We start from the raw sequence: 23,395 nt of genomic DNA on the forward strand, positions 1-23,395 counted from the left end.
TGGCTGGTCATGCCACTCATTAATTCATTTATTTCGTAGTAAGATGAGGGGCCTGGCAACAAAATGAAGTCTTCTAGAAACGTTGTTTTAGCCAATTCCATCAGCAGTGAAACTGGCTGAAAGGGAAATTTAAGGAACAGCCAATTGTAGATGCCATCAAGTCTTTTTGCACCGCCACCCCACCCCTGACTTCTCAGGAGGGAGTGGTAATTGGTTACAGGCCAGGATGCAGCATGGGGCGGGGTGGAGGGGCTAGTGATAGGAGGGGGCCAAGGCTTGGAGGCTCCCAGTGGCTATCAACTGCCCCCCACCATCTGGCAAGCTTGGTTCCTCCCTCTGGCTATTTTTCTGCTTTCTTCTGAGACTCTACCAGCCCAGCCCACATCTCCCTTGCTGAAATGAGGGAGCCATTTCTTTGGTCCAATCAGAATCTGCCTGAAAGCTCCTAGCTTGCCTTGTTCTTCTATCCTTGACCTTTTCCAGTGCATGACAGGAGTCTCCGTGACTGCTTTCTCCTCCTACCGTGGACTAGACGATAGGGTTCAGTCCAATTCAGCAAATCCCTGCTGCACACCTACTGTGTGCCGGGCTCTGTGCTCAGCACCAGAGATAACAGGGTAAAGAAGACAGATGAGAGTCCTCACTCACATGGAGCTCAGTCAGGCCAAGGACAGAGGAAATTGCTCTTGCCTTTACTAACCGGGGCGATCCATGGTGTGGTGGGGACCTGCACAGCTGTGCAGAGGAGCACACAAGAGGATCACCAGACTGAGGGCAGGGCAGGCTTCCTGGAGGAAGGGACATCCATCTCGGGGCCTGGCAGAGGGGAAGGAGTTAGCCAGTGCACCCACAAGGCAGTGTGGTTCATGTGGAAAGAACAGACAGGCAAAGCTCCAGAGACAAAAGAAGGAGTGGTACAGTTGAGGAGCAAGAGAGTCTGGGCATAGCCAGAAAGCTGAGATGGGGATTCAGCAGACGAGGAGGAAGGACAACGGGATGAAAAGACGGTGGTTTTCCCCAGCAGACTAAGCTATTCTGATCCTGTCGTGTTGCCGAGTTTGAATATAAGAATGCTAAGTGTCCCTGAATCCCAGAGTGAGCTGAGATGGCACCTCCAGATCCCCGTTCCGGAGCGGGGGTCATCTAGGGGTGACAACTCCCCAGAGGCCCTGGAGACCACCTGTCCCCATCCGTTCCCTAAGCTGTACCACCACCAACAGTTGAAAACGCCCATCCAGCGTTGGCAGCCACTGTGCCTGCCCCTGACCCGAGGCCCAGAGAAACAAAGTGGGGAGGCAATGCTCTCACCGTGGAGAGAAGCTTTGGAGGAGGGCAGAAGGGTGGAAGGGGGGTGCAAGGGGTCCTGAGGAGCCGAGGCTGAGCCGGGTGCTCTCATTACAGATGATCTCACTCAGCGCTCCTAATGACGCTGACAGGTAAGCATTTCTAGATTTTTTTTTTTTTAAGATTTATTTACCCACTTTAGAGAGAGAAAGAATAACAGGAGGGGAGCAGAGGGAGAGACAAAAATCAGCAGACTCCCTGCTAAGCGCAGAGCCCGACTCAGGGCTCGATCCCACGCCCCTGAGATCATGACCTGAGCCAAAATCAGGAATCGGGACGTGCAACCAACTGAGCCACCCAAGTGCCTCTCTAGATTTTTATAAAACCCAGAAACGGAGTCTCAGAAACCAAGGAACTTATCCACCTTCTCCCAGCCAGCGCCCCAGTTCCGCTCCAGAGCCCTGGCTCCTACTGCTGTCTCTGCCTCTCTCTTTCTGACAGAAGTCCCCATTTCTGGCTGACCCACCCCCCAAGGGGTAGGGTTGGGAGGAGAGAATTCCCAGGGTGTTTATAACTGACAACTAAGCACTAGATAATTCTGAGATGAAGGAGCTAGCTGTTTTTCTTCCCTTCTCTCCTCCACAAAAAAAAAAGAGGAACACCCAGGAACCCCCTTCTATGTTTCTTTATGGCAAACGCCACAAGTATGAGCTGAAAAATGTTCCCAAACAAGATGCTAAGATTTACTCAACACCTGGTGACATCTGACATCCCTAATTGGCTTCCTGATATTTCCGAGGTGCCGCTCTATGGAGAAACAGGCGGCCTGCGGTCCACGCTGGTGGTGGCATCCTGCACAGAGGCACCCCTTAAAGGAACCTTTCAACTTGGAAGAAATCCCTCCAAATTACTTCACAGCTTTTATGAACTGAACACATGGGTCTCTTGAAATTCATAAATATTCAGCGATGCCTTTATTTAAACACATATTTATTTAGGAAACTGTAGTTGAGTTCAGTTGTTACACATATAATAATCCTGAAAATAATGCACAGTTTGGGCTTCAAAAAAGGTGTTATGGGATGTATATATGAGACGGAGCGAGAGAGGGTGACCTGAGTGAGCAGCTGAGAGCAGACCCCAGGGTTCCCCTACCTTCTGAGTTAAGCATCCCCCTCTGCTAAAGCTTTGAAAGGCTCATCATGACAGCGTATGACCAGGCCAGGGTCCCCCAGCCTTGAGGTTAGACAGAAAGGTAAGGAGTCCTTTCCAAACCTTGAATTGTGTCGTGTTGATTCAACCTCTGGGTCCCGTTATTGAGCCATCCATTGAGAGACCTGTCCTGGTGAGAGGCTGAACGGTAAATTCCTCCTTTCCGAAAAATGAGTCAGAATACTTGAGCCACACATTGCCAAACATATGCCTCGATGTTTGGCCAGATGGAATATCCCAGTACTCCTACTACTGAGAGTTTCTATTTACTGGTATATGCCATGTGCTTGGGATTCTTCTAAGCACATCCAGTAAATCATTTAAACGTCCCTTCATCCCTGCAAGACAGGTATGGCTTTCTTCCCATTTTGCAGAGGGCAGAACTGAGGCTCAGAGAGACTTGCCGTGGGCTCCTCAGCCAGCAGCAGGTAGAGCCTGGGGCCCACCTCTCATCAATCAGGCCAGGGCCTGACCCAGCCACAGTGGCACCACCATGACAGCTCAGGCCAGACCAACCGGACTTGACCATTTCTCAATTCTATACACAATTACTCATCCACGAGTTTGGTTGCCTCCCAGTTTCTGACGATTTCCAACTCGTGATTAGGGATGGCTTTGGAGAAGAGATCAATTTGGTGAAATGTTAGAAAAACATTTTCCATGGTTCAGCTTGCTTTAAAAATCCAAGGCTACCAAGTGTTGCATCCTGGCTATAAGTTAGGGTACAGGCTGTGTGTGTGCCCCCACGATCTGTTCAGATTAGCTGTCTAAATACAGATATTTGAATGTGTGGATGGATGGATGGATGGATGGATGGATGGATGGATGGATGGATGGAAGGAAGGAAGGAAATGTAATTATCTGTTTCCCTGTCTTTCCTCTACGAGACCACTGAACTCAGGGACTATATCTCATTAATATCTGAGTCTCCGGGGCCCGATTCAGAGCGAGTGCATAATAGCGATGTATTGAACCACCCTGAGAATTAGCAAACATCGTTGGCTCTCAATTGTCTGGAATCTGGTATTTCAGGCCTCTGCTTTTCCTCATTGTTTTCCATCACCCAGTAGCTTTGTTGGCTGACAGCAAGCAGAGGAGAGGGGTTGGGGACTGGTTGCTTCCCATGTGTGTGAGCAGCTCCAGGAAAAAGTCTGCTGGCAAACCCATCCCTGGGTGTTTGCTGGGTGATGCTTCTCAGGACCGCCCATTAGCCTCGCTGCCCCGGCACCTAATGGAGAGTGAACTGTTACCACTTCCATTTACCTAATTCTGGAGCTTCTTGTGTTAGGAATTCTCACTGTGCTTTGGGCAGCTTGTAGCAATGTTAGGGACCGTGAAGTCTAAGTTCCTTCATTTGTCAGAGGAGGGACTCAGGTCTAAGGAGAGGAAGTAACTGGTCCAGAGGCATCCATCCTAAGTGACTTGGCTCACTGATGCATCAGGTATTTGTGGAATGGCTACAGCATGCCAGACTCTGGGAGGCTGTGGTGCCCAGCACGTCCTCATGGAGCCCACAGTCTAGCGAGGGATGAAGCTTTAAGACAACAAAAAGGAAAGATTGTCATGCTGACAAGTTTTTTGAAGGAAAGGTACATGGTCTGTGAGAATATAAAATAGGGGAATTTGACTTGATTTAGGTGGTTGGGGGGAAGCTTCTCTGAAGAGATAATAAATGAATTGGAATCCAAAACAGTCAAGTACAAGTTGGCTGAGAGAGAGGAGAGGACCAGCATTCCAGGGAGAAGACATAGCATACTCCAAGGCCCTGAGGCTAGAGGAGACCTAAAGCATCAGGGGACCTAGATGGGGGCCATTGTGGCTGTGATTTGCCTAAATTCACACTTCATACACATGCAGGGGTTAAAAGCCAGTGTGCTAAGTGGACTCCCATATAATCCAAATTTCCCTTGAAACTCCGCTACTTCACCAATAAAGAAGACTCTCTGTGACTCTGTGTGTATGATTCTATAGAGAAAGGTCAAGACATTCTTGAGATACTCCAGGAAAGAGCCAAAGGAAAGTCATGTTGCAGATATCTGGGTGTTCAGTCCTTTCTGCCCTCACGGAACTTTATTCTCTCTTACTAATAAGTTTCCGCAAGCTTAACACTTAACGATATTAGCCAACCAGGGCTGCCAGAAGAGAAGGCCACAGACTGGGTGGGTGGCTCAAACAACAGACACTTATTTCCTCACTGTCCTGGAGGGTGAAAGTTCGAGATCCAGGTACCTGCAGTGTTGGTTACTGGTGAGGCCTCTCTCCTTGGCTTGCAGACAGGCCACCTTGTCTCTGTGTGTGCCCTCCTGGTCTTTCCTCTGTGCAGTGTGCACTCCTGGTGTCTCTTCCTCTTCTTCTAAGGACATTGGGGCCCCAGCCTATGGCTTCGTTTACCTGTAATTACCTCTTTGTAGGTCCATCTCCTAAAACGGTCGTATTGGGAGCTGGGTCTCAACAGATGAATGGTGGGGGAAGGGACATAATTCAGTCCGTAGTACTAATAGAGTTGTCTGTTGTCGTCAGTATGAAATGAAATAATACAGGTGAAATCCCCCACAGCCGGGAGGAGGCAGGGTCGGGGGGGTGGCATTAGCATCAGCAAATGCTCAGCTGCTCACTCTGAAAGGACACTTTTCTATATGGAGAAGAACTTGGCCCAATGCTTCCTGCCTTCCCAAGTTGACTTTTTCAGTTGGGACCCCACCGGTACAAGCTCATGCCATCAGGTGTTAACTGCATCTCAGGGGTGGGTGTGGGGAGCAGAAGCAAGGGGTAATGTGCTAAGCCCCGACCCACAGGGGCTCAGCATGCGTTGACAACTCTCTGAAGTCAACATTATTTCTTATTTTCATTTTATGGTAGGGGAAAATGAGGCACAGAAAGGCACCCCATCCGAGATCATTGAGCTAGAAACTGGGGGAGCTGGCACTCAAACCCCAGTCCACATGCATAAACACTAGGCGTGTGCCCAGTGTTTGCCACGATTCCAGTTGCTCAAATTCTTTGGACACCTCTGGTTAATAGATGATGATATCCTCTGGTGGAAAAAGAGCCGGAAAAGCCAGGAGCCCCTTTGATTCCTTCTGCCATGGAGGCTCCTTACAAGCAGCCTGGGGGAGATCTGCCTGGCTTATGAGTCTCAGAAATTTCCCCAAGCCCAGGGGCTCCCCATACTGTTGCGGGGCAAGCGCATTGGCCAGACATGCCTGAGCTGACCACGGCCTGGCATGAGAACAATTTGGGATGAAATGGCGTCTTCCTGGTCCCCTGGGAAATTGCTTAATCCCGTTCCCTGCCACCATGTGTTCCTTTTCCCACTTCTAATTAAAATCAGACCATGCCCCCCTCTCAAGAAAAGAAAGTTTGACTCAAATATTATTAAGATAATAAATCACGATCACAGTGCTTGTTTTTCTTCCTCACGGAGCCCCGTGTTACTCTCTCCTGAGTCCGCAGGGCTTAGGGAAATCCCTACAGGGAAAATTAAAGAGACACAGAAACAGAAAGGTATCACATGGGGAAAGAATTCTAATTTTTTTCATGTTTCCCCAACGGGTAAAATAATAAAGAAGCGGCTTTTGCTAAAGAATTAGATAGTAGTTTTTAACCCTCTAAGTTGTCCCCAAGATAGAAAGAGACCACTATGGAGGCAAAGGGCCCCCTGTCCTGGGCACATTCAGGGAGAAGCTGGACATCCGCTTGGTAGAGATGTTTGAACAGTGGCCATAAGCAAAGGGCCTGGTGACCTTGCTGGTTCCTCCCGAAGCTGATAACCGGTGCTCGGAGATCAAGTCATCAATTCATCGGGTCAGGTCACTGGTTCTCTGCAGTGAGGACTGTCCCCTGGCCTAGTGGTAAGATTGCAGACAGAAGCCTAGGGGATTAGCGAGAGGCCACAAGGTCAAAATCACTGCGCTACTCTAAGATAAAAACCCGGAATGGGAGCTGTCACCAACCTTGTGTCACCAGCCACCCCTCTCAAAGCACCGAGCTTTTCCCGTGTTTCACTCACAAATGAACCTTGGAGTACACGGTGTGGGCCAGACCCAGCCAAGAAGCGGGGCCAGGGGCCAGTGGGGGACGCCGTGGGCCCCATCCACGACCTCACTGGGCGTACAGTTAACCAGGCACTTTGAAGACTCCGTGATACGGTTGTGCTAGGGAAGCCCTGGGGCAGGAGCCCTTCCCAAGGAGACCTGAGGACCCTTGGGAGCAAGGCCTTCCAGGGAAGCAGCCTCTGGCTAGCCCGGGCTGCCCACGGGGGAGGCGACCAGGCCGCGGCTGTGCCCCGCACGGGGACACCACCCTACCTTCTGTTTCCAGCGGCTTCCCAGCCTCGCTTTGAGAGCACTGCTAGCTCCCACAGTCCTGCCCACCGCTACCCGCCCTGGAGAGGTCAGAGGAGACTTGAGGTCCAACGGCTCCAAGGTGCCCCCAAGGCCCCAGAGCCACCCACAAACATCCGGGGTCTCTCCTTCTCTCCAGGTCACCCTTTTGCCCTTGCAGTCTGTTTTAGGATTTGTTTTTGTTTTTTTTTAAGATTGTATTTATTTATTCATGAGAGACAGACAGAGAGAGAGAGAGAGAGGCAGAGACACAGGCAGAGGGAGAAGCAGGCTCCATGCAGGGAGCCCGACGTGGGACTCGATCCTGGGGCTCCGGGACCAGGCCCTGGGCTGAAGGCGGCACTAAGCCACTGAGCCACCCGGGCTGCCCAAGGGTGTTTTGTTTGTTTTGTATTTTTTAAGGGGTTTGTTCATTCAATGTCTTTTCTTCATGAATACATCTGGTTGGAGGATTTTGTGTGTTCATGTCCACAAGAAACGACCCAGGGAATCCTAAGCACCCTAATACTGAGGTATATCTAAAAGTGTGAGCGTCTATGCCATTCACTTGAAGAGACAGGGTTCAGTTCCATTTTTGAGGGGGAGTGAAAGAAAATAGGCCTCCTCTATGCACATGTGCGTACCCGCGCACACACGCGTGAGCTCGCTTACACCTAAAGCCCCGATTTTACACCGGGCCTTCCTCAAGGAGAAATGAAGCGGGATTTCGGGAGCACCTGCATGCTTTGCACTCCTCGTCGGTAACCGTCCCAGCAGGCCAGCAGGTGTGAAGCAGGGAAGTGATGTCAGGGAGGTTAAGGGACTGACACGGACACCCAGCTAGGAAGTGGCAGACGCAGGATCCCGGCCACCGGGCTCCTTCCACTCTGAGCCACCACCGCCAACACCCACAGGTCCTGCGCTGAGCTGGTGCTCTTCAGCCTGGCCGGGAGAAGGACGAGCAGTAGCTGTCTGCCCACCGTGGGCCTTGCTTCCTGGAGTCCGGAGAACTGTTCGGGTGGACATCCAACCAGGGGCAGTCGCCTGTGCAAGGGGGGCAAGAGACCCAGTTTGCTGGGGAGAACCCAGTTCCTTGGGGGAGCACTGGAGGAGGCTGGCTGTGGTCCCGGTGCCCACCCAGGGGTGCGTGTGGCGCTCCATGGGATCGGCCAGAGCCCTGTGGTCCTCTCGGGGCGCCCGGAATCGCCAGCCCCTGCCCTCACAGCAGACGTGCTCTCTCTCCCCTGTCCCCAGGTGGCTCCATGCGTGTGCGACATGGAGCCTGGACCAGCACCAGGTGTGAGAGCAGCAGTTCATGTGGGACTGGCTTGGAGGATGCAGGCTCCAGCACTTACGATTTGCCTGCCGTTGTTTAATCTCTCTGAGCCCTCATTTCTCCCCGGCGTGGCGGGCCTATCGGTTGCCTACCTCCTGGGCTACCGTAAGGAACAGACGAGAAGCAGCAGCACCTAGCATCAGGCCTGGCTCATAGCAAGTAGGAGAGAAATACCAGCTACTGTCACTGCTGTCACAAGCAGGGTGGTTTTGTGCTGCTGAGAAGTCGTACGACTTGGGGAGCTCACCCTTCCCCCCCCAGCTCCCCTCTTTCTCCTGGTGAACTGAGTGATGTTGGCAGCACCGCACGTAAGGACCCCCTTGGCTCTTACGATCCAGTGACTTTTGCTGGGTCACTCTTAGGCAGTAGTGGGTCCCAAGGACATCCCTGGACTCTGCTTTCAACCACAGACCTTTCTTTCACAAGCTGGCTTTTTTTTTTTTTTTTTTTTAAGATTTATTTATTTATTCATGAGACACGCAGAGAGGCAGAGACACAGGCAGAGGGAGAAGCAGGCTTTCTGCCGGGAGCCCAATGCAGGACTCGATACCAGGACCCCGGGGTCACACCCTGAGCCGAAGGCAGACACTCAACCACTGAGCCACCCAGGTGCCCCTACAAGCTGGCTTCTTTACTCCAGCATTGAGTCCCCATGTCAGGAGAACTTAGGACATGTGGGTACATTTGACCTCCAGACACTGGGAACCAGTGACAACAGATGGTCTGCTGGGGCCTCTGGCCGAGCAGTCCAGCCCGCTTGCTCCTGGCACCCCATGCCAAAGCACCTCTCAGGGCCCCCCCTCCACTCCTTTCTCAGCCAGAGAAGTGGTTGAGCAGCAGCGGTCCTACCAGGAGGGAGGCAAAGGAAAAGCCAGTGGCCGCAGAAATCAGCAGATTTGATCCCCATCCAGCCCGTCGTGGATTACTAGCAGTACCCTTTACAGCCCTGGGCCCTCCCCGGGAGTCCCGTCCCAGGAGCTCCAGATCCTGGGAGCCCACAGGGTGACAGTGGTGGTCTGTCTTCACTCCCTAGGGCTGCCTTCAAGGCCCACAAAGTTCACACAACAGAAATGCATCCCCTCACAGTTCTGGATTCTGGAAGCCTGGTGTTGGCAGGGTTGGTTTCTTTCTGGGGGTCCTAAGGGAGAGTCTGTTCCACGCCTCTCTCCTAGCTTCTGGGGGTAGCTGGCAGTCCTTGGCATCCCTAGGCTTGTGGATGCATCACCAGGGTCTCTGTCCTTGTCCTCACTGCAGTGTTCTTCCAGTGTGAATCTGTGTCCTGATGTCCTGTTTATAATGTCACCAGCCATAGGGTATTAGGGACCACCCCCAAGGATCTCCTTTTAACTTGATTACTCACTCCGTGAAGAAACTTCCAAATCGGGTTACATTCTGAGACACTAGGGATGAGGACATCACTATATCTTGTTGGGGAGACACCATTCAACTCATCAGAGGGCCCTTGTACTGTTTTCATAACTTCAGAGAAGATAAGAATTAAGCATTTCTCCCTACGGACTCTTCATAAATACTGTTTGTATGTTTTGAGCACAGACTCTGGAGATGGTCTGGGTGTGAATCCTGACTGGGCCATTTCCTAGCTGTATAATCTTGGGCAAAGTCTTCATCCTCCCTGTGCTCAGTTTCCTCAGCTGTAAAATGGGAATAATGGCCACACTCCCATGAACATCAAACTAAAAATGCATGGACGCCTGGGTGGCTCAGTGGTTGAGCGTCTGCCTTTGGCTCAGGTCTTGATCCCAGGGTCCCGGGATCGAGTCCCACATCAGGGTCCTTGCATGGAGCCTGCTGCTCCCTCTGCCTGTGTCTCTGCCTCTCTCTCTCTCTCTCTCTCTCTCTGTCTCCCATGAATAAATAAATAAAATCTTTAAAAAAATACATTTAAAATGTTTCATCTTGTCAAGATCAATGTTACATATCCGACCATGCTAGGAAAAGGCTGCACCTAACAAAAACAACAAAAACATGTAATAGTATGTAGTACATACTCACTGTGTACAATACTTACTACGTAATCGTGTTCTGGACACTGTTCCAAACACTGGTGCATGTGTCAGCTTAATTAATCATCGCAGCAAACCCCATTATTTCCCATTTTACAGTAGCAAAAACTAAACCCTAGAGAGATTAAGTCACATGCTTACAGCTCTACTGTCAGTAATCAGAACAGTTAGGCCCCAAATCCAGGTTTGTCGGACTCTGGAACCTCTTAGGAACCCCTGTGACCCGCTGCCCCTCCAGGAATAAGGAAAGGGCCTCACAATGATGTAAAGAATCCCAGGCCACCGCCTCCACTTCCCAGAAAAATCATCCTGTTTTCAAAGGCCTGATTCGGGGGGCACTTCCTGGGATGTCACACTGTGCTCAGGAAAACACATTCCTTTTTAAACACTGGCCCCAAACTTGGGCACTCGTCTGTCCTCCCAGCCCCAGGATGGCTTTGGACGGGGGCCCTCCCCCAGGAGAGCCAGGAAGAGCCACCCCAGCCTCCTGCCACCCAGGGAACCATCATCTGACGTCTTGTCTCTGGTTTTGTGTCGTCTTTCTAGGGGAGTGCAGCGGAACTGCCAATGCTGATAAAGGGGACGCTCTGTCTTTGATGAGAGAAGAGAACCTCCCTCCCCAGCCGGCCTCGGGCCTCCACCCTGGCCAGAGACTCCAAGTGCAACTGCCTGGCTGCGTGCGCTGCGGGTGCAGGAAGCCCAGCCTCACGCACCCCGCCCAGAGGACCGGTGGGAATTGTTCATAGTGCCAAAGTCCTACTACTGCGTTTTCAATGGGTCCCTGTAAATAGTTTGCTCCTCTGCCCTGGCCCCCACCTCTTGCGATACTGGAAACAATTTGTACAATGTGGGAATTTTGTTACCTTTTTAATCAAGGGCAACCTCCTTTTCCAGCACTACCATTGTAAGGTCTTTTTCCAGGAGGGAGGGCTGATCACATGTGCTTTTCTCTTTTTTCCTTTTCTTTTTTTTTTTCTTTTTTTTTTTTTTTGATCTTTATTTTATTAATTTTGGGGGAGGGGGGGATGTTAGCACTAGTGCCGTTATATCTACTGGATTTTAGGTAGGGAGAGTTGATTTTTTTTTTTTTTAAGTAGTTTGAAATTTGGGAGATTTCTCCGTGGGGAAAGCTAGGATTTGGGCACCTGTCTCAACTTTGAGAGGGTTCGCAGATGGCAGATCTTCTGGATCAAACCCATTTCCAGTCCTTCCCCCAGCCACCCCTGGGGTCCCTGTTTAGCCACGCACAGGGCTTTCCAAACTGCCAATGGATAGATCTGGCTTCTAGACCACCTGGCCTCTCTGGCTGACCTTGGGCTGAGCCAGCACCAGAGACCCGGGGAGCAGATGGCTCCCCTCTTTCAGCCTCTTTTCAGATACCAGCAGAAAGGGCTCCCACCTTTTTAGCATTATCATTACTTTGACAAAACTAAAACAAAAAGAGGTCTTCCTATCTAGATGGTACAAAGATGAACAGCTTTGGTTTTGACTTCTGTTCCTGACTGGCTTTTCTCCGTGTGGTTATTTGACAAGATTTCAGCTTGAAGCCTCACCCATGAATTGATTTTTGTTTGTTTGTGTGTTTGTTTTGGGCCAATTTTAGATTCCTGAGTGCACTTTTCTTTTTTTCCAGTTAGTCCTAACTTTTAAAGAAGAAAAACCAAGAGACAGATCTGGTGTAAATGTTGCAATATGAATTGTGTTTGCAACCCATTGCCCCCCACTGCCCCCCATTTGGGTACACTGCACAAATAAAATGCTAGGGAGTTCGGGGAAAGAAAAACCATTTTTTCTAACTTGTTGCTCATTTGTTGTAACTCAATAAAGCAAAGACTAAACATTTTTATAACCTTTTCCTCTGCTCCTCATTCTTCATTGCCATCTGGCTCCTAGGGCATGCATGAGGGTTCCGACTCAGCCACCCCCCATTTCAGAGTGGTTATGACAGATTCACTTGACATTTCTCATTTTCTGTCTCAGTGAGGTCCGACAGCACAAATGGGGCTTTAAAAACAGGGCACAAATGTTGATGTGGAAATCTGTCATCTCTCTTTGACACGGAGGAGTGAGTGATAGGCCCTCCTTCCTCCAGGGTCTTCACAAATAGATTCATAAAAGACTGCAGGGTGGGAATGAGATCTGTGGGCCACGTACAGCACCACTGCTCGCACTCAGGTGACCCAAGGTAAGTCACTTCCCTCCTCCAACTGCTGATGACTGGTGACTAGGACACTGCCATTTCTCGGAGAAGGCTGGCTTTTGTGTCTCTGCCCAGGTAAGATTTAAAGAGTCCCTCACTCTGCAGAGAAAGGGGAACCCTCATACACTGCCAGTGGGAATGCAAGCTGGTGCAGCCCCTCTGGAAAACAGTGTGGAGGTTCCTCAAGAAGTTAAAAATAGAGCTACCCTATGACCCTACGATTACCCTATAAAATACCTTACAATTACCCTACGAAATACTCTAAGATTGCACTACTGGGTATTTAGATACTGATGTAGTGATCCAAAGGGGCACCTGCACCCCAATGTTGATAGCAGCAATGTGCACAACAGCCAAACTGTGGAAAGAGCCCAGATGTCCATTGACAAATGAATGGATAAAGAAGATGTGGTCTATATATACAATGGAATATTACTCAGCTGAAATCTTGCCATTTGCAATGCCATGGGTGGAACTAGAGGGTATTATGCTAAGTGAAATCAGTCAGAGAAAGACAGTTATCATATGATCTCACTCATATGTGGAATTTTTTTTTAAGATTTTATTTATTTATTCATGAGAGACACAGACTGGGGAGAACAGAGACACAGGCAGAGGGAGAAGCAGGCTCCATGCAGGGAGCCTGATGTGGGACTCCATCCCGGGACTCCAGGATCACGCCCTGGGCCGAAGTCAGCGCTAAACCCCTGAGCCACCCCAGTTGCCCTCATATATGGAATTTAAGAAACACAACAGGAGCACAAGAGAAAGGAAGGAAAAATAAAACAAGACAAAATCAGAGGGAAACAAACCATTAGAGACTCATAATCATAGGATACAAACTGAGGGTCACTGGAGGGAGGGGGGTGGGGTAACTGGGTGATGGGCACTAAGGAGGGCACGTGATGTGATGAGCACTGGGTGTCATATAAGACTGAGGAATCGCTGACCACTCTGACACCAATAATACACTGTATGTTAATTAATTGAATTTAAATTTAAAATCTTAGATTAAAATAAAATAAAAAGAGTCCCTTACTGTTGAACCATGACACTCATCTACCTAGTAGTTTTCAAACTTGGGTAGGCCCCAGAATCACCTGGAAGGGCTAAAGTTTTTGATTCAGTGGGTCTGGAGTAAGATCTGAGACTGCGTTGCTAACAAGTTTCCAGGTGAGGCTGCTGCTGCTGGTCCAGGGAACCCACTTTGGGAATCTCTGGTCTCCGCATTTAATTTTCCAGGGACGAATGGACTTTTGGCCAGTTTATCTAAACTAAGCATGTGTATAAAGCGTGTAGGAGCATATCCTTCCATAGTCCCCCCGCTCCCCCCCACCCCCGCCCCCAGGAAACATCGAAGAATCAGGGATTCTGGATAAGTTGGCCTTCTCTGGAAGATGCGCTCAATGTTGGATATCGTAGAGTTCTGGCCTTTGGCTGGAAAACCATGCATTCCTGCAACAGCTACCGTCTGTGGCCTCCAGATGCCTTGGAGATACCTGCCCGCTAATCTCACCTCTTTTTCATTCTCCATCCCCTGGTCTCCTACATAGTCAGGAGGCAGCAATGCCTTCTGCTTAGTGGAATCTGCTCAGTCCCCACCACCTGCCCCAAAGCTCATGCTCCAGACACCACACTCCACCTGGACCACCAGAAGAGCACCTGTCCTCTGTCCAAATGTCACCTGCCTTCCATGACTCGCTTCCCGCAGGACAAGAGGAGACAGAGGCAAGCAAGCCCCCTCCAGGAACAAAACATAAGGAACCAAAGGGTTCCTTTGTGCCAGTGCCAACCCTGGACATGCAGGATCCTGAGAGCGGGCACCTCCTTAAATTTTGCATCCTCGGCGCCATACTTGCCTCACCCTGGCCCTGCCTATCTGCCACAACTTCCTCCAACTTTGCTTTTATTTTCCTCCCTCTTGCTTTTCGCAACATGTCATCATATATGTTTACTGTCTTTTGCATCCCACTGCATTGCAAGCTCCACGAGGACAAGGACTGTGTCTATCTTGTTCTCTCTCCCACATCCTCTGGCCCTAGCACAGTGTCAGGCATGTAGGAGATGCTCCCTAAATATTTGTGGGGTGGATGGATGGTGGCTGGATGGTGGCTGGCTGGCTGGATGGATGGATAGTTGAAGAGTACCAGCTCTGCAGTCAGACAAACCCAAGTTTGAATCCTTTTGAGCTCTCTGGCTCAAAAGCTAGGTGGTCTTGTGAGGTTTACTCAACTTTTGTCTTGGCCTACTCCCTCATCTGAGACCTAGAGGTGCAGATCTTTGTCCTGGGGCCAGTGTGAGGGTTAACTGAGCTCAAGTACGCAAAGTACCCAGCACACAGGTGCTCTACAAAAGCTCATTCCCCTCTTACTGCTCTGACTGGGGAGTGACACGGGGCCAGGCAGTGTGAGGCTGTGCCTTTCCATCCCTGGTGGGGAGGGGGGGGATGCTTGTGTGAGAAAGCAAACAGGAAGAAGCTAGATCCAGGTCTACGAGATAATATTCCAGACACCTGTGCTTCTGGCTTTGGAGACATTTCCATGTTCAGCCAATACTCTCCTTCCTCCCCTTCACCCCCAAACTCTCCCTACACCCCTCTTCCAAAAAAAAAAAAATCCCAAAAATCCAACATGCAATTTTCTTATTAGGAAAAAAAAGTAAGAGGTGGCTGTGGCTGACTCCTGCCTAGTCCCTGCCAGCACGCCTTCCCTGTGTGTTCCCAGCACCGGACCTGCCACAGACCTCGTCTCCCCCACACTGTCCTGTCCTTCTGACCCCTTAGTGAATGTCAGGCCAAACTCTGCCTCCAGCTTCTCCCTGGGCAGGCATCTGCCTTCCGCTCCTGCGATTACTGCCCTTGGGGTTCCCCTTGCCGCTCTCAAGCAAGGTAAATAAATTCTTCAAGCAAAGCAGCATGAGATGCTATCAAATGCCTGAAGAAACCAAAGGGAAAACCAAGCCAGAACATTTGTCTTTTATTTTAATTTCTGCACCAAAGAGAAAGCCTTGATAATTGGTTGCAGTGAAAACACACAGGGAAGACGGTTGTGCTCTTTTAAGCATCCAGCAAAATATGTCAAGCTATCTTTGCTCGCCTGGGAGCGATGAGCGGGGGGCGGAAGCTAGGAGAGGATCTTAAGGGGGAGACCCGGACAGGATTCTTCTTGAGGTGCGGAGAGTAGTGGTGGCCCTTGAACAGCTGCTGCTTCTGTCTGTCTCGTGCCTCTTTGCACTCCCCTCGCTTCCTGTGGGGTTCCACTCAGCTCCCCCTCCACTCATCTGATTCTGGGGTGCAGCCCACTGCATGAGCCATGGTGCTCCGGCCCCCTGTCCAAGCCAGGTGCAGGGCGGAGCAGGGGCGCAGGGCTGGGGGAGAGAGCTCCCTCTTCCCATTTAGATGACAGTGTGTTATTAGCTTGCTGCCACCAGCAGCGGAAGCCCGTGCCCGAGACAGGAGGCCAGTAGGTAGGAAGGAAGAGGCAAAAAAAAAAATCAAGAAAAGGAGCAGAAGAGCAACCAGACAAAGGTGGTTGGTCTTGATCATGGCAATGGCAACATCCTTTGAGTCCCTGGACCCTGCCATTCCCCAGGCCAGCATCCTGTCTTTCCAGTTTTGTAAAAACTAACATATTTCTCTTTTTGACTTAAGCCAAAAACCTGTTACTAGAAACTCACTTCTGACGGGTGGATGAGATGATGAGATAAAAATGGAAGGAAAGACACTACAAGTACACAGCCACCTGTGGCTGGCGGCTCCCAGGATGGATGGCTCACCTCTGAGTCCTTGCTACTCGGGCGTGCTCCCCTGCTCCGTGCTTGTACTCCGGGGGGCGGGGGGCGGGGGGGGGGGCATCGATGGGCAGCCTCAGCCTCACCAGGGTGCTTGTTAGAAATGCAGACTCTCTGGCTCCCACCCAGACCTGCTGAATCAGAACCTGCGAGCTGGCCCTGCTCATCAGGTGCTTCCCATATTCATGCGAGTCTAAGAAGCCCTGCTCTGAAGGTACTGGGAACCTCCCCCACCTCCTGCTGCAGTGGGGTTGGGAGGAGAAGCCCATACCACAGCACACCATGGAGCCTGTTTTCAGCATGCAGGTTCCGAGGCCTTGGGAAGCTGGGAGGCAGAGGCAGGAACAAGACGGAGGGCACGTGGTACACGAAGCGTGGGCGCACTTGTTCTTCTAGGCCACCTGGTGCCCTGCCACTTCCAACCAACAGCGCCCGGAAATGACAGCTCTCACTGGCCTGCCACAGTACAGTCTGGAGAGAACCAGACTGTCAGTTCCCCTTACTGATTCCTGAAAGCTCCCGTCTGGAGTGCCTCACAGCTGGAGGTACTTGGAAACCACAGCAGAGACACCATCATTGTCCCTGAGGGGGTGATCAATAAAAATCAATTAAAAAAAAAAAAGACTTCTGTACATCCGGGAGCATGTGGCAAGTCAGGTATCCTGCAGAGTGTAGGAGGCACGCCGCCCTTGACTTTGAGGAAGGAGGAGACAAAGGCGTCCATCACTAACTCTAACACCTTCACCCAGAATGAGCCCCCAGAGTGTTACACACTTTGTCAGTCCAGATCCTTGTGGGAAAGAGAAGGAACACCAAAACCGAGTCATTTAGGGAGAGTTTATTGAAAGTTTCTTGTTCAGGGGCACCTGGGTGGCTCAGTCGGTTAAGCGTCCAACTCCTGATTTCAGCTCAGGTCATCTCAGGGTCGAGGGATGGAGCCCGACAGGCTAGGCAATGGGCATGGAGCTTCCTTGAGATCATCTCTCTCTCTCTGCCCCCCTCCTCATTTCACTCTAAATAAATAACTAGATACATAAATACATAAATAAAATTTAAAAAAAAATAAGTTTTGGGGCACCTGGGTGGTTGAGCATCTGCCTTTGACTCGGCTCATGGCCCTGGCATCCTGGGATCAAGCCCCACAAGGGACTCCCGGGTTAGGGGGTAGCCTGCTTCTCCCTCTGTCCCTCCCCCCTGCTCCCACTCTCTCTATCACCCTCTCAACTAAATCAATAAAATCTTTAAAAATAAATAAGTTTGTAAAGTGTATTGTTTACAAAAGTGGAGGCAGGGTTTGGGGAAACCAACAAGGGAAGACATAGGGACTTGGCCTGAAAGGGTGAGTAATGGAGCAGTTACTGGAACCAATAGGGGACAGATATACAGAGGAGGCTACCTGCAAGGAGGCGTGGCCTTCATAACCATGGTGACCCAGCAGGGGTGAAGTTGGGGAATAACTACCCTGACATCATTCTACTCCCATCCTCAGCCCTCTGGCCACTGCCTTCCAATGGCCAAACCCAATCAAAGGTCAGAAAGCAAGGGGACCTATTGATCCAGCCTGTCAGAGTCCGGCTCCCTGCACACAGAGCAGGCAGGGGTGGGGTGGGGGGAAGAAATAGTTCCCCACACAGATCAATCTATTGGCTGGACCAAACACGGCAAATGGCACATATACACCAACCATGCCATGTGCCCCACCCCATACCTATGACAGACATTAATAATCAAAGTGTCTTTGCCTGCTGGGCCTGGACAATTTTCACAATATTTAACACAGAACTCCACCTCGAATCTATTAACCTTGGAACGGGAGACGAAATCTGTAGTGGATGCCGTTGGTGGCCTAGCTGGTACCCATCCCCTCCTTCTTCGTTGCTAACAGAACCAAGATATCACCCAGGCACTAACGTACCCCAACCCTAGGGGAGAAACTCTGTTTCCCTTGCAGCTACGAATGGCTAATGAGACATACAGCAGAAGGCTCCCCCATAGCTGGTGCCACTCTCATTTCTCCCTTCTGGCCTGATGCCTCGGTGATCTTGAGACTAAGTATCTCATAGCTTCACTGAGCCCCCGACTCCGTGCCACAGATGAAAGCTTCAAACTTATTTCTTCAATTGGATTATAATTGTCATACAATAGCCTATTCATTTCAGGTGTTCAAGATGATGATTTGATGTCTTTTACATTACAAAACGATCACCATGCCAGGTCTGGTTGCCATCCGTCACCAAGGTTCTTACAATGTCATTGACTATATTCCCTATGCTGTCCATCACATCCCCGTGACTCATGTATTTTATAAATGTACGTTTAGACTTCTTTAATCCCCTTTACCTATTTCATCTCTCTCCCTACCCCTACCCCTCTGGCAATCGCCAGTTCTCTGTATAAATCTGTTTTGCTGGGCAGCCCTGGTGGCGCAGCGGTTTGGCTCCGCCTGCAGCCTGGGGTGTGATCCTGGAGACCCGGGATCGAGTCCCACGTCGGGCTCCCTGTGTGGAGCCTGCTTCTCCCTCTACCTGTGTCTCTGCCTCTCTCTCTGTGTCTATGAATGGATGGATAAAGTCTTTAAATAAAATAAATCTGTTTTGCTTTGTTCATTTATTTTGTTTTTTTTTTTTAGATTCCACATGTAGGTGAAATCATATGGTATCCATCTTTCTCTGTCTAACTTATTTCACTTAGCATAATACCCTCTAGGTCCATCCATGTTGTCAAAAATGGCAAGATTTCATTCTTTTTTATGGCTGAGTAATATTCCATTGTGTGTATTTATATATATATGTACATATATATATGCAATATATATACATATACTGCATCTTCTTTACCAATTTGTCTATCAGTGGACACTCATGTTGCTTCCATATCCTGGCCATCGTAAATAATGCTGCAATGAACATAGGGGTACAAATATCTTTTCAAATTAACGTTTTTATTTTCTTTGGATAAATATCCAAAAATGGAACTGCTGATCATAGGGTAGAACTATCTTTAATTTTTTTATAAAACTCCACACTGTTTCCCATAGTAGCCGTACCCATTTACATTTCCACCAACAGAGGACGAGGTTCCCTTTCCAAACATCTTGATATGTGAGAAAAGAAAATCTCTCTTTACTAACCCAGCACTTATCAGATTTGTCTGATACTTGCGATCAGATACACTCCTAACTGACACAAAATCTCTGTGCCATATTTATACTTCATAGATGTGAACTCTTCACTCACACATGTATTTATTTATCCCCGTGCTAAGTGCCAGGTGAGAGACAAGGCAGGCACAGTCTGTTTCCTCTTCAGGGAACCTTGATCTATATTTTGAAGGATTCGTAGGAGTTTCCAGATGGATAAATGATAGGAAGACAGAAGCAGCAGAAATGAAAGAGTTTCTACAGTGTCAGGATGTTAAGTACTAGGAATCCAGCTAGCAGTCTATGACGTGTAACAAAAGAAGAAACCATCAGTTTTGAGCAACCAATTCGATTCAAACCCTGTCATGAGAAAACAGAAGTGATTATCTGCTTGGAAAGAACCTGAGAAACAGCCAAAGATTATGTTATTTGCTTGTATGATGGGAAATCAAAAAGTGGTTTGGGATTTCCCAAAACAAATAAAATGTTATATAAAACAGATGTAAAGTGAAACAAAATATATTCTGAGTCTTTTGCCTCAGACTTGCTTCCCAGAGCTGAGTTTGGGTCACAAACTTGGGATCCGGTCCGTACTTCCAAATGTATCCCCCAATTCCTTACACAAGCTCCTCCTGTGGCCACACTGGTCTGCTCCCTGCGTCCATGCAGTCTCCCCTCTTAGAATCCCCCACCCCAATTCTTGCCTAGCCCCCTGTTCTTCCAGACCAAATCAAGGTAAATCTTGGAAGACGGGAAGCTGGGTTTAAGGAAGACACATATCCCACTGGCTCTCAGGGAGCCCTGATGCTCTGAACTCCTGGAGCACTCACCATCAACGGGATCTATGTGGTGCTGACCACAGGTGGGTCTGCTGTTCAAGCCTCTCTTTGTGCGCTGCTCCTCCAGTCGGGAAGTGGACTGAACGTCGGTTGCTTTCACCTCCCAGCATCCCTTGCCCCTCCCTTTCAGCAATTCTCACATCCCTCCCCACTGGAGAAGTCTTCTAGGCACCTGCTCCCCCCTGGGCCAACTACAGGCTGTTGGTGTGGCCCCAGCACAGAGCAGGACCCTCTGGCCATGAGGAGTCATGTGACTGAGGTCTAGCCAATCGTGGCACTCACCCCTGACCTCAGTGAGTGGTCCAAGGAGAACACGCATGACTCAGCGGGACCAATCAACATCTATCTCAAGGTATATAAAAATTTAAGTTGGGGATGGAGAGGAGGGGGTGGGATGGGAAGAAAGAGAAAAGGCATGAGAGACAAGTCTGAGATCATTTGAATGTTCAGATCCAGCTAATCCTAAAGGTAGGCTCACCCATCTTTCCCAGTTATGTCAGCCAAGAAATCCCCCTTTTGCTTAAGTTAGTTGGAGATGTGTTACTGTCATTTGGCAATGAAAGAGTTTTGACTAAAACAGGTGATGTGACCCCACTGCCCAGCGCATGTCTGCAGAACTGATAACTGGAAATGAAAGGGCAGATTAGAGGTTTTTTTTAAGATTGATTTTATTTATTTATTTATTTATTTATTTATTTATTTATTTGACACAGAGAGAGAGAGCACAAGCAGGTGGAACAGCAGGCAGAGACAGAAAGAGAAGCAGTCTCCCCCGCTGAGCAGGGAACCCGACATGGAGCTCGATCCCAGGACTCTGGAATCATGATCTGAGCTGAAGGCAGATGCTTAACCGACTGAGCCACCCAGTCGCCCCAATTAGATTATATTTTAAAATGAATTGGCTATGGTTCCATTTATATGAAATGTCCCAAATAGGCAAATCTATAGAGATAGAAAGTGGTGGGAGTGTTAAGAATAGGAATATAAAAAAAAGAATTGGGATGGAGCTAGAGAGTATAATGCTGGGTGAAATAAGTCAGCCAGGGAAAGACAAATACTATATGACTTCATTTTGTGTGGAATTAAGGAACAAAACATATGAGCAAAGGAAAAGAGAGAGAATCCAAGAAACAGACTCTTAAGAGAACAAACTGATGGTCACCAGAGGGGAGGGGGGGAAATAGGGAATCAGAGTATGTTTATCATGATGAGCACTGAGTCAGGTACAGAATTGTTGAATCACTTTATTGTACACTTGCAAATAATATAATATTGTATGTTAACTATAATGGAATTAAAATTTTTAATTAATTAATTTATTTATTCATAAAAGACACAGAGAGAGAGGCAGAGACACAGGCAGAGGGAGAAGCAAGCTCCACGCAGGGAACCCGACGTGGGATTCGATCCTGGGTCTCCAGGGTGAGGCCCTGGCCCAAAGGTGGCGCTAAACCGCTGAACCACCCAGGCTGCCCCATTTTTTTTTAAGATTTTTTATTTATTAATTTATGGAATTAAAAATTTTGTAAAGCCTCTTTTGGGCCGCCTGGGTGGCTCAGTCAGTTAAGCATCTGTCTTCGGCTCAGGTCATGATCCCAGGACCCTGGGATCAAGCCTTGAATTGGGCTCCCTGTTCTGTGGGGAGCTTGCTCTTCCTTCTGCCCCTCCCCCATCTGTGCTCGTGCTCTCTCTCTCTCTCTGTCAAATAAATTTAAGAAATCTTTTTTAAAAAACTAAAAAGCCTCTTTCAAGTAAATAAATAAATTTGTAAAAAATAAAAATAAGTATCTGTATATCTATATATCCTTAATATGATAATAGAAACCAGGAGCGCCTAGGTGGCTCAGGTGGTTGAGCATCCAACTCTTGGTTTTGGCTCAGGTCATGATCTCAGGGTCGTGAGATCAAGCCCTGAGTCAGGCTCCATTCCAGCAGGGAGTCTGCTTGAGATTCTCCCTCTCTTTCCCTTCCTCTCTAACCCCCTTCTCTCTCTCTCTCTCTCTCAAAATAAATAAATAAATAAATACTTTTTTTAATCTAAAAAAAGAAAAAAGAAACCAAGCAGATTAAGTTAAAATTTGACTTTCAGGAATTCAAGGAGCACACACCTGTGTTTGGCCACATACCCCCGCCCCTGTTTCCTGTCTGGGTGAATGGCAGCAGCAGCAGCCAGTTACCCAAGTCAGAATTCGGGGTGGGGAGATAGTTTCCACCTGTCACTCCTCCTTGAGTTTTAACCACAAGTTCTCTCCCTTCTAGCCCCCAAATATCTTTCCAATGACCTATCATCCACCCCATTGCTGTCATCATGCAGACCCTGACCTCTTGCCCTCCCTGCGCAGCCTCCTAACCTGTCTCCCCACTGGCTCTCTAGACTGTAGCCTGAGTGACCTTTCCTACAACACAAGTCTGATCACACATCTTGTCTGCCTGTCAGCGGTTCCCACTGCCTGCAGAACAAAGCCCAAGCTTCTGGACTCAACACGTAAGTTTTTGTTGGCTCCAGTCCCTGCCTATACCTCCTAACCAACCTCACATCCACTGTATCACCATCCCACTTCTCCCTCCCTCCCTCTGTCTCTGTCTCTGTCTCCCGCTCTCTTTCTTACACACACACAGTTCAAGCCCATCCTCAACCACTTAGTGTCCCCCACACCGTCCAGGTTCTCTCTTGCCTTGTGCCTTTGCACCTGCTCTTCTTGGTGCCTGAACTTCCCTTTTCTTCCTCCTTCACCTGGCAAACACCCTGACTCATGGAAGTCCCAGATGAATATCAGGTCCTCCAAGAATCCTCTCCTGACCCCTTCTAGCCACATCCTTTGCTTCTTCCTCTGTGCTCCTAAGACTCCTTTTGCATGTCTCTATTATAATTCGAGACACATGGTCTGCCACGTAAGCTGTAGTCTCCTTTCAGAGTCCAGCCCCAAAGGGATAAGGCAAGCATGCATTCATTTGTGTGTTGTAGGAATAGATCTGCACCAGCAATATCACAAGTTTAACTAGACAAGGATGGTAGTAAGATATTCGAAAATAAATTTTTGCAGGGAAACATCCATGATGGGGTAAAATAGATGAATGTCTACAAACTTCCTTCCTTGACCCAACCCGCCCAAGAGAACCTCTAGTTAACAACCTAATTCTCCTTTCTCCCTTAGCTCCTGAGAGGCCAATTCCTAGACCTTTTTGGTGCAGGGTCTGGAATGAGCAAAGAAAGACAGCAGCAAAAAGGTCAGAGGAGGAGTAGAAGCAC

General features: G+C 49.1%; 1 protein-coding gene across 3 annotated transcripts in view; it reads left to right on the plus strand.

The window, feature by feature from the left end:
- Positions 1 to 12,027, plus strand: part of ZHX2 (zinc fingers and homeoboxes 2) — a 162,068-nt gene extending 150,041 nt beyond the window's left edge. For 2 of the 3 annotated variants that reach the window (XM_035696437.2, XM_049092695.1), the window contains exon 4: positions 10,725 to 12,027. The gene's annotated coding sequence lies outside the window, so the exon portion shown is untranslated. Of the gene's footprint in view, positions 1 to 1,401; positions 4,446 to 10,724 lie in introns of those variants that run through there. The other variant, XM_049092694.1, reaches the window with a different exon arrangement.
- Positions 12,028 to 23,395: the final 11,368 nt, after the last annotated feature.

Source organism: Canis lupus, chromosome 13 (genome assembly GCF_003254725.2).
Source record: "Canis lupus dingo isolate Sandy chromosome 13, ASM325472v2, whole genome shotgun sequence".
Classification (NCBI taxonomy): domain Eukaryota; kingdom Metazoa; phylum Chordata; class Mammalia; order Carnivora; family Canidae; genus Canis; species Canis lupus.